General features: G+C 42.2%; 1 long non-coding RNA gene across 1 annotated transcript; it reads right to left on the reverse strand.

Moving 5' to 3' along the window:
* Positions 1-828: 828 nt before the first annotated feature.
* LOC126989377 (uncharacterized) lies at positions 829-10,756 on the reverse strand. The gene is made up of 4 exons (XR_007743240.1): positions 10,398-10,756; positions 8,657-8,737; positions 1,614-1,692; positions 829-871 (listed from the first exon to the last, which is right to left on the reverse strand). It is a non-coding gene; the product is annotated as an uncharacterized LOC126989377 (long non-coding RNA).
* Between the last annotated feature and the right edge of the window lie 1,682 nt (positions 10,757-12,438).

Genomic DNA, 12,438 nt, shown 5'->3' on the forward strand with positions numbered 1-12,438 from the left:
GTTTTTTACCCCTCACAAATGATATCCAGGGGCCTTGTCTGTCCTCGTATGGAGAGCGCATTTCATATAGGAGGGGCTTCACTCACATAGCTGTTTTGGACTCGATGGAGTCAAACCTAAACTCTCTTCTTCTATAGCAAACTCTGCTGCAATGTTGCCCCTCTGTCTTCTACAGACATTTTCATGATGATTGCCCTTCTAAGCTTGCTAACTACATGCCTCCACCTCTACTGTGGTCCCTTTTTACATAACGTTCTACTCGTCTCTATACTATCCTAATTCCTTATGCAGGTTAACTCCAGAGCAGCCCTCCTTCATCTATTTCCTCCTGCCTATCTAGACACTTCTCCATTTGAAATCAACCACTCTCTTCTGGCCTCTCATTTTTTACTCATGTTGGAACAGAGAGGCAGTGGCTGAATGGTTAGTGTGCAGGTCCTGCGTTCACCAAGTTCTGGACAATGCGGGTTCAAATTCTCTACTACCACCTGGGATTTTTCAGTCATTGCCAAGTGGCATAAGGCTACCCACGTGCTGTCCTGAAGATCACCTATCAACCCCAACTCTAGAGGAACTGTCCAAGTGAATCAAGAATGAGCTCCGGCGGGCAGCATGAGCCAAGAAGAAATGGTGCTGCTATAAACACTTGCCTGCGCCGTGACGGGCTTGGGTCGACCACCAGGCCCCTGAAGAAAGCCTACCAGCGCTATAGGCCAGAGTGTAAAGAAAAAAGGCTCGGAGTTTGTCAGCTCTTTTGGATAACAGTGCCAGATGTTCGACTGACAACTGGATTGTCCTTACACTGTGTACTACACATCTTTATCCAGATTGGTACAGGTGCTTATTGGAGGGTTGCAACACCTGGCCACACCTGAAAGAAAGTAACACCAATATTGGAATAGCCCTCCACCCTCGACATGCTGCAATGTCATTAAAAACTTTAATTTGATTGTTACAAAGGTTTTAATAATGCATTTGTTATTCATTAATATACTGATGGGATAATTAATCTTGTTTTATTTTAAAATTGTTCCAGTTCTTCTCCAGAGCCACTGACCTTTAACAATAATCTTAGACCTACTCATATATATATATATATATATATATATATATATATACATATATATATATATATATATATATATATATATATATATATATATATATATATATATATATATATATATATAAAAAATTTTGTCACATAAGTAGCAACACTCCACTATCCCTATGCTCAGGGAAATGGGTTATTAAATCAATTTGTATAATCAGAATTTCTAATTAATGTGACTGGAGGAAATATAAGAAAAGCAAATGGCAAACTGACTAAAGTTCCTGGAAATATACCCATGATCAGTGGCAGTAAACAAATGAAACAGAAAACCTGATGGAGTACAAAGATTAGGAAGAAAACTACGTAGATGACAGAGCTGGGATAACTGAGCTTAAAACTGTCTGATATCTGATCTAAATCTAGCATGGACAAGCTGGAAGAACAGCAGAAACATGAACACAACCAGTAGACTGGGCATTGGCAGATACCAGTTGTTTGCTCTTGTGAATGTCACGAATAATATGGAAGAGGTAGTTACGTACGTAAAGAATTTACCTACATGGAATTGTACAACAGTCAGGGTGGCCAAGAGGAAGGTGGCGAGTATGTTTTGCTGTATTTGGAAAGTCCCAGTGTAACTGTAGATAAGTAAATAAAGAAAACGAAATGTGTTGGAGTAAATCATGATGAGAAGCCTTTGAAAAGACCTTATAATTAGTTCAGAAATTCCTATACTTGAGTTTGATAAACTAGCTCAAATATATACAAAATGCTTTCAGAATCAGAATTCCCAAAGCCTGAATAAATGTTGGTGGGCAGGAACACATTCACATAAAGGCTGTGTACCGTGCGGGTCACCCAAAGTCTACTTCCCACGGTCTCCTGAATGTGTGTGCCTGTGTTAAAAAATCAGCCCACCTAGCTGTTCATCCTCCCTTTCAGGATGCTTGATAAATGGAAACCTGGGGAAGGTAAACTCTGGTTTTCATCATATTCATTCTCTAACCAATCATCAGGTTCTGTGTTGTTCCTCCACAACTACTGTTGCTATAGTCTTACTGAATTATTTTGAAAAAAAAATATCAAGGAGATTACACAGTTTGAAAGTTTTCAGGTCTGAAGATAAATATGAAGAAAACTAATGACCCTCCTTCAAAGCCTGTATGCCGTCAGTATTACTAGGAATACAGTCTCCAGGAGTGACATGCAGTAATACTTGTATTTATAATAGTTTCACTAACAAAAATATACTTAAAAGGCCCTTGTTTGGGAAATATGACAAACTGCAACATTGTTTTTGTTTCACTAACAAAACTATACTCAAAAGGCCCTTGTTTGGGAACTATGACAAACTGCAACATATTGTTTTTAAGTTACCATTTGCAAAGGTTAAGGAGGCAAATATTATTAGTTATTGCCCTCTGACTGGTCCGTCTAATACTTAATGGCCCATATAATTATAAATGATCAGACGGGATGGCCCAGGCTAGGCACATCTGTGGTGTTGTGAACAATTATTAAGGTTGCGTCACCATACTAATAAATTTGATAACATTGTCGTGTTCAAAACTCGAGCCAATTAACTTACGGTGCAACTGTGCCAAATTTGACCTGTCCAGCCCACTCCTGAGTCCTGACCCCCGGATTGCCACTCAAGTGTCGGTCCTGGCAACAAGTACCTAACCATCTCGTTACTATATCTCTGGGAATAAACATGCATTGTACGGGATAGAAGGCCAGCAGTGCATGTCTATGTGTCATATGACAAGACCCAAACAGGTAAGCAGCAATCGCGATGATAACTTTGGTCCGTGTCGCAGTAAAGATTCCACTGTTCCACAATGTCCCTGCCGAGACACACGACCCAGCTGGCCTATTCATACGAACGAAATGCAACCCAGGATCAGGATCACTGATAACCCAGGGCAATGACTGATTAACTATCTCCTCCCTCGATGCACCTTCATAATGGCTGCTCAGCATTTCATGCAAATGAAGATAATGAACAATAAGCAAAAAATATATACTGAGGTAAAATTCTTTGTGTAGTGGATTTATATATGTATTTTCACCTGGTTAGGTCTACCTCTTTATCAGTCTACCTACCTATAGAAAATCCACTTCCATACGTTTGTGTGTGTGTGTGTGTGTGTGTGTGTGTGTGTGTGTGTGTTAAGCAGTGACCTGGAAAGAAAAGTAACACCAATATTAGAATAGCCCTCCACCCTCGACATGCTGCAATGTCATTAAAAACTTTAATTTGATTGTTACAAAGATTTTAATAATGCATTTGTTATTCATTAATATACTGATGGGATAATTAATCTTGTTTTATTTAAAAATTGTTCCAGTTCTTCTCCAGAGCCACTGACCTTTAACAATAATCTTAGACCTACTCATATATTCTTTACTAATTTTTGTCACATAAGTAGCAACACTCCACTATCCCTATGCTCAGGGAAATGGGTTATTAAGTTAATAAACCCTAGAACCCTAACGTCCATCTTGAGTCACATTAACCCTAACCCCGGGAGATTTTCACCCTTTTTTGGAAAATCAAAAAAACATAGTTTTTCAATTAATTTTTATTACAAAGTATACAGAAGAAAAATAGCTCTTTAGCTTTTGAATGGTGTTTGATAAATTTATTTTGTATCATATTTTAATATTATAAGTGATTTTATTGTTAAGTAAACTAAAAGAGTAAATTTTACTGTGAATTTTGAAAAAAAAATTGTCAAAAAAAAAGTGTTGAAAACAGAGACTTCTTCTTGTGTGCACTGCTTCTTAGGTCATTAAACCTTAGCCTCAGTCAGGTACAACCCTCTACTGCCACTGGGAGCTGTATGGAAGACACGCAAAAAAGGGCAATTTTTTTTTGCATTCAATTTTCATTTAATTTAATTTTCATAATTTTTTTTAAAGCTGATAGTCATTTATTTCAGTACAAAATGAGGATACACAATGAAAACTTAACTTACGTTTTACATGCAGTCACCACAGGTGGGGTACAGGTGCCGAGGGCACATTGGTTTTGCACACCTGTTGCATCGGTGCCGGGTCTTCCTATCCGACTTAGGGCAGTCGCTAATAGCAGCACCAGGGGTGACTTTCCTCCGAAAGTGATGTCCTTGCGACCCAGCAGTGCTGCCCAGTGACGGAAGGTCACACAGTTGTTATTAATGTGTGCAGTTGGCGGGACAGGACTTTGATGACAGGCGTGACTGAGCCCAGGGAATGATGAGCCTCCCAATATCCATCATGAATAACCTCCTCTTTGGTATGCTGATGCCTGCCCTTGCACGGTTCTCGCAGCTGATGATGAAGGCATTGATGCTCGCTGCATTGAGGATGCTGGTATCACAATAGAGGGGCCAACGTCGTGTCTTCCTAGAGCACGAACTTGTTGCACACATTTGGTCGAATGTGTCGACCCTCCTTTTGGCATTGTAGAATGCAATTATTTCAGGCTTGCCACTTGATGTAATGGTAGGCTGTGTGCTGGGATGACATGAGGAGCACTATTTTCTTTGAGATGTTTTGTGCCACATAAGACACAAGAGTCATTTTGGTGTAGAGGAAAGCATCAGAACCGTAACAGTCGTGTCTCCTTTGTTTTCATCTCTTGTGGAATTTCAGCCTTGTTGGCACGAACTGTGCCAACAAGGGTCATTCCACAGTTGTTTAGAAGGTCAGAGATGAGAGGCACTGATGTGAACCAGTTGTCGGTTGTCACATTTCTGTTTGATCCGTGGTATGGCCTAGTAAGTTCCTTGGTGTAATAATGCCCAAGGTTGACCCATCCTTTGGCCTTTGTTCCCTCCTTGCCAAGGTAGGGTATGACACCAAGCATGTACTTGGTCGTAGAGTCACAGATGAGGACAAACTTGATGCCATATTTTGCAGGTTTATTGGGAATATACATCCTGAAAGGCACCTCTAAACCCCAACAGTTGTTCATCCACTGTGAGGTTATCACGTGGGATGTAGAGCCGGCCACAGTTCTCAATGAACTCATCCCACACCTTCCTCACAGGGGCAACTTATCCTGGTTCTGCCTCTCCACACGGGTTTCAGGGGTTGTCAAACCTCAGGCAGGATATAAGAAACTCAAACCTGTCCTTGGACATTGCTGCACGGTACAGAGGACACCCTACAACGCTCCACATCTCTTGAGGGAGAGATGGTTATCTTTCTGCTGCCCTGCCACTATGAGCACTCCCAGGAGTGCTAATGATTACAGGACTAGTAGCACTGAATGTGGCACTTGACTTGAGATCCTTGGTGCTACAAGCTCTATACGTTTGTTTGTCCAGGTGACGATTTCCTGAACAATACTATCAGTAATGAAGAGCTTGATTGTCTCCTCAGGTGCGATAATATCCCTTGCCTCCTGAGTTGGCCCTGGAGTAAATTTAGGCATGATGTTCCTTGACAACCTCCTTGTTGTTACTGCATGCTGGGGCTGACAGCTCCACCTGAAATTACTGGTGGAAATTGTAGCTTCTTTGAAGTCCACAACAGTCCATTGTAGGAACATCAGCCATCAGGCGGCGTTTCTCCTCCACCACAGGCAGGGGCAGCAGTAGAGAAGCTGTGTAGTTACTGGGGGCAGCAGTAGAGGTAGTGGCAGCGGCAGCAGTATAGGTAGTGGCAGGGGCAGCAGTAGAGGTAGTCGCAGGGGCAGCGGTAGAGGTAGATGCAGCGGCAGCAGTAGAGGTCGTGGCAGGGCAGCAGTATAGGTAGTGGCAGGGGCAGCAGTAGAGGTAGTGGCAGGGGCAGCAGTGGGGGTGAGAGGTAGTGGCAGGTGAAGGGGCAGCAGTAGAGTAGTGGCAGGGGCAGCAGTAGAGGTAGTGGCAGGGCAGCAGTAGAGGGTGTGTGCAGTGGTAGGTAGGGGCAGCAGAGAGGTAGTGGCAGGGGCAGCAGTAGAGGTAGTGGCAGGCAGCAGTAGAGGTAGTGGCAGGGGCAGCAGTAAAGGGTGGTTGCAGGCAGGGCACAACCTTTTTTGGTGTGGAAGTAAGAATCTTCCTCCTTTTTCTTTTGAGAAGGATCATCCAAATCAAACTCATCACTACTTTCTGGTTCAAGCACGGGCACATACTCTTCGTCACTGTCACTATCGTATAATACGTCTACTTCAAGATTGTCAAAATATTGTTCAACATCATCATCACCTTCACTATCACTAGTATCATGGATCATTGATCTGTTCATTAGCTCCACAATTTCTTCATCCCTGAGCCGCTTGCTTCGACCAGCCATTATTTTGATATTTCTGAAATAATTATCACAATATCTGAAAAGAAACACAAGTAAGATTTCACAGAATAGTACAGGCACCCTAATGTCGGGTGTATTTTACCCACCCTTCACACCATACAGTCACCATAACGTCGGGTGATTTTCTCCCGAAATCACAAATTTTCGCTTGTGGTGGAAAATTCCAAGCCCTGAGCGAGAGCGCATACCCACCCTCCAGTATGTCACACAAAGCACTGAAAGTACTGAGGAGCAGAACGGGCTGGTGAGTCACGTAGGGGAGGAATCACGTTACCGCGATAAGCGCCGGGTGAAAATCACCCCACGTTAGGGTTCTAGTTATTAAATCAATTTGTATAATCAGAATTTCTAATTAATGTGATTGGAGGAAACATAAGAAAAGCAAATGGCAAACTGACTAAAGTTCCTGGAAATATACCCATGATCAGTGGCAGTAAACAAATGAAACAGAAAACCTGATGGAGTATAAAGATTAGGAAGAAAACTACGTAGATGACAGAGCTGGGATAACTGAGCTTAACATTGTCTGATATCTGATCTAAATCTAGCATGGACAAGCTGGAAGAACAGCAGAAACATGAACACAACCAGTAGACTGGGCATTGGCAGATACCAGTTGTTTGCTCTTGTGAATGTCACAAATAATATGGAAGAGGTAGTTACGTACGTAAAGAATTTACCTACATGGAATTGCACAACAGTCAGGGTGGCCAAGAGGAAGGTGGCGAGTATGTTTTGCTGTATTTGAAAAGTCCCAGTGTAACCGTAGATAAGTAAATAAAGAAAACGAAATGTGGAGGAGTAGATCATGATGAGAAGCTTTTGAAAAGACCTTATGATTAGTTCAGAAATTCCTATACTTGAGTTTAATAAAGTAGCTCAAATATATACAAAATGCTTTCAGAATCTGAATTCCCAAAGCCTGAATAAATGTTGGTGGGCAGGAACACATTCACATAAAGGCTGTGCACCATGCGGATTACCCAAAGTCTACTTCCCACGGTCTCCTGAATGTGTGTGCCTGTGTTAAAAACTCAGCCCACCTAGCTGTTCATCCTCCCTTTCAGGATGCTTGATAAATGGAAACCTGGGGAAGGTAAACTCTGGTTTTCATCATATTCATTCTCTAACCAATCATCAGGTTCTGTGTTGTTCCTCCACAACTACTGTTGCTATAGTCTTACTGAATTATTTTGAAAAAAAATATCAAGGAGATTACACAGTTTGAAAGTATTCAGGTCTGAAGATAAATATGAAGAAAACTAATGACCCTCCTTCAAAGCCTGTATGCCGTCAGTATTACTAGGAATACAGTCTCCAGGAGTGACATGCAGTAATACTTGTATTTATAATAGTTTCACTAACAAAAATATACTTAAAAGGCCCTTGTTTGGGAACTATGACAAACTGCAACATTGTTTTTGTTTCACTAACAAAAATATACTCAAAAGGCCCTTGTTTGGGAACTATGACAAACTGCAACATATTGTTTTTAAGTTACCATTTGCAAAGGTTAAGGAGTCAAATATTATTAGTTATTGCCCTCTGACTGGTCCGTCTAATACTTAATGGCCCATATAATTATAAATGATCAGACGGGATGGCCCAGGCTAGGCACATCTGTGGTGTTGTGAACAATTATTAAGGTTGCGTCACCACACTAATAAATTTGATAACATTGTCGTGTTCAAAATTCGAGCCAATTAACTTACGGTGCAACTGTGCCAAATTTGACCTGTCCAGCCCACTCCTGAGTCCTGACCCCCGGATTGCCACTCAAGTGTCGGTCCCTGGCAACAAGTACCTAACCATCTCGTTACTATCCTCTGGGAATAAACATGCATTGTACGGGATAGAAGGCCAGCAGTGCATGTCTATGTGTCATATGACAAGACCCAAACAGGTAAACAGCAATCGCGATGCTAACTTTGGTCCGTGTCGCAGTAAAGATTCCACTGTTCCAAAATGTCCCTGCCTAGACACACGACCCAGCTGGCCTATTCATACGAACGAAATGCAGCCCATGATCAGGATCACTGATAACCCAGGGCAATGACTAGTTAACTATCTCCCTCCCTCGATGCACCTTCATAATGGCTGCTCAGCATTTCATGCAAATGAAGATAATGAACAATAAGCAAAATATATACTAGGGTAAAATTCTTTGTGTAATTAGATTTATATATTAATATTTTCACCTGGTTAGGTCTACCTCTTTATCAGTCTACCTACCTATAGAAAATCCACTTCCATACGTTTGTGTGTGTGTGTGTGTGTGTGTGTGTGTGTGTGTGTGTGTGTTAAGCAGTGACAATCACTAACCTGCAGCAACTGCTGGATCATTCAGTCCAGCCTGGCTGTCGTTCAGTCATCCCGGGGAGTGTCTGTTCAGCCGCTCGTCTGCTGGGGGTATATAAAAAAAAGTATATACCTGTGTGATATACCTATGTGGAGAAAAGGAATAGCCTATATGCTAGACAATCCTTCCAGGCTGTGTTATTGTATAAAAAACATTTATTCTAGAAAGGTTTTATTTTATGGTGTTTTTCACACACCATATATAAATGAAAAGCATATTCAGGAAATAAAATATACTGACAAGGAAAGGGTAACAGCGTGGCAACAAATCGACTCACTGGGGCCTCGCCCGCTGCACCCCGACATCTGAGCCAAAGAGGCTTGCCTACCCTTGATATAAACCGTTCACTGACGCACCGCTGAGCTACAGTCACCAGTCTCACACACACACACACACACACACACACACACACACACACACACACACATCGATGTACGGGACACGACGGTCTGTTAGTGTTCTGGGAATGTCTTAAACTCACCCATATGTCTGCATCCCTAATTAATTAAGTCTCGTTGTGGTGTTTTTTGCATTATTTTTGAGCACATATCGGCAGCAAAATGATGGAAGAGGTGCCACTCACCCATGCGGTCAGCAAATTATGATGGGCCGGGAGGGAGGACTACAGTTTAACGCAAAGCCAGGCACATTACCTCGCCAGTGCATCTGCAAGACTGTGGTCTGTTAACTGCAAGGATACTACATAGTCCCCATGCTTGGATGTAGAGCCTTCTAGAATTCTTGATTACCAGAAATCTAGCAACTACCCACGAACCGAAGCTTCAACCACCGGTTCAGTTTCCCGTTCGCCGCACGGCATCTCGCGTAGTGACTTGTCTGGGTGTTGTTATTAGGCTCTCAGGCGCCTGGAAAGGTGCCACAACACAGCAAATAATCGTACTGGATCTCTCAGTGTATGTTCAGAAGAGGAAACAAAGGCTGCTTGAACATGGAAATTAGGCCTCTGCGAGGTTCCTTCCTTATCGCCCTTGTACTAGTAGGATTGAATGGAGGATGTTGCCGTCTGACGATCATTAAAATGTTAATCTATTAACATTGTGCCAAGAAAGAGATTGACAAATATCCTAATATACAAAGTTCAAATATTAAAGTCGATCTATAGTGAACGGATAAGATATTTTCGAGAATAAGGCTTGTCAGCGTGAAGCGTGATGTTTTCTTATTAACATATAGACTACCTATTAAGTAAACTACTGGATTCATTCATATTATTTAACGGTTAATAACACAATCCGGCGTGCCTCGTTCCGCTGATTCACTGATTGAATAGTCAACATTCATTACTGTTGGCTTGTTAGGTATTTGGTTGGAACAGTTGCCATGACAACATAACGTCATATATAGACTGTGTGTGTGTGTGTGTGTGTGTGTGTGTGTGTGTGTGTGTGTGTGTGTGTGTGTGTGTGCCACGCACGCCAAACAAGCCTGATTGAGAATGACACGTGTAGAAAAGGTTAAAGATTCGAACACTTGAATCTTAGTCATGCGTACTTTTTCAATCTGTGCTAACATTGTCAAATCTTATCAAAAACATCTAAATACAAATATAATTATTCAAACATATTAGCGTCCACCTGAATTCGATTAGCATTGAATATTCTATCAACAAAGATCAAGTACTGCGTGACTGTCACGGTGACTGCACAGGATGCTTCATAATGAAAAAACCTGATCGGGACTCACCTGCTGGAAGCTGAAGGGCATGACGCGGGTGTCGGAGGAGCCGCCGCCCCGCCTGGAGCCGCGGTGCCGCCTCGCCGCTCGTCTCGTCGGTAATGAAGATTTACTTCCTCGTGAAGCGGTGCTCCAGGCCTGGGTCGAGCACCGATTCGAAAGTGTTAGTTGAACCCATAAAGAAAATTAGCAAGCTGTTTCTATTTTTAACGATAATGCCCATCTTAGGTCCTCCCCTCCCATACACATACTCGTACATAAAAATGCCCTCCTGTGTGTTCAGACGTTCCCAGAATTATTGAGTAAGCGGCAAGGAGCACCTGATAGCTATGAATATGAGAGAGAGAGAGAGAGAGAGAGAGAGAGAGAGAGAGAGAGAGAGAGAGAGAGAGAGAGAGAGAGAGAGAGAGAGAGAGAGAGAGAGAGAGAGAGAGAGAGAGAGAGAATTATCCGTAGTTGGCAAAATAACATCATCTCAGGGCGCCTCCAAGCACACACACACACACACACACACACACACACACACACACACACACACACACACAGTCATATCCATGCGCCCTGAGGGGAGGGTGAGGGGGCCCCCATTCCGCCTCTTAATTGTGCGGCGAGTATAGTTACTTATAATTATAGTTGAATGGTTAGTTTAATAGATAGTTTAATAGTTAGTTTGTTAGATCGTTAGATGGTTAATTACTAGAAGTTAGTTAGTTAGGTAGTTAGGTAGGTAGACACTAGGAGATTCAAGGGAGTATACGCTACAGCTGAGCCTGGCCGCGGTGCTCATCTCCTCATTGGCTTCTGGGCTTGTGGTATATATATAAACCACAGTTTACCTTCTCCAGGTTTCTCCAGGTATGTACTCATTTGTCGACCAGCCAGAAAAGGAGGGCAAACAGCAGGCTGGGCTGGGCGCCGATTACTTAGGCCGGGATTCGAACCCAGGCCCTTAGATTAGTAGTCAACCATTTTAACCAATTCACCACGAAGGCACCGATCACAGCTTTATTACAAGTGCATTACTGCATAAGAAAGATGTATTTCATGTATATATACATATGTATATATATATATATATATATATATATATAGATATATATATATATCTATATATATATATATATATATATATATATATATATATATATATATATATATATATATAAACTTCAATCGGGACAGCTTACATGTAGCACGCTCGTGGGTGTTATGGGCATCACAGCAAGGTTTGTAGTTTCCAAGTTATCTCAGCTCGCCAGAGGAAAAATAACAGTCGTAGAAAACTGGTTGCCCCGTCCGTCATGCCCGTGAAGCTGCAACCTGTGGTTTGTGACGCAATTATGAGGCCACATCTAAGTGTAAATACAGTTGTTTGCCGAATATCAGCCTTTTGTATGACATATCGAAACAATGAATGTATGTATTTGTCATATAATAAAATTCGAAATATAGCAAAGATCTCACTTCATCCCTGAAATGACGAGGACCATGGAAATATTGCAGCAGTCGGACGGACGGAAGGACGGACGGACACACACACACACACACACACACACACACACACACACACACACACACACACACACACACACACAGGGCAGTAGATGTGTTTCTAAAGTCGGGATGTGTTTAGAATATATTAGTCGGTCTGTCAGAAATGTCGCTCCACCGGCGGTCACTCGTGGTGACAGCAAAAGACCTTATCTAAGGGAGTCACAAAGGGAGCAAGCGGTCATGACGCTGTGGGTGACTCCCGAGCTGGTCACCGCGTACTTGTAGGCGGCCTCGCGGCTCCCTGTGGATACCAGTGAGAGGATTGGTGAGGGAGAACAGGTGAGGGCCTTCAGAGGTGCACCATCGCTCACCGCACTGAACTGTTCGTATTTGTCAATAACTAACCTGACATCTATTAATATTTTTGTTTTTTAGAAGCATAGCTGTCATAGTTCACAAGAGATTAATACACTAGGAACTTTCCTTTGTTGAGAAAAAAAAAATGTCAAGGAAGCCTTCAGCCATCCAGGTAACCACACCAAGAAGTCATTGTATA

This window comes from Eriocheir sinensis, unplaced genomic scaffold (genome assembly GCF_024679095.1).
Source record: "Eriocheir sinensis breed Jianghai 21 unplaced genomic scaffold, ASM2467909v1 Scaffold1140, whole genome shotgun sequence".
NCBI lineage: Eukaryota > Metazoa > Arthropoda > Malacostraca > Decapoda > Varunidae > Eriocheir > Eriocheir sinensis.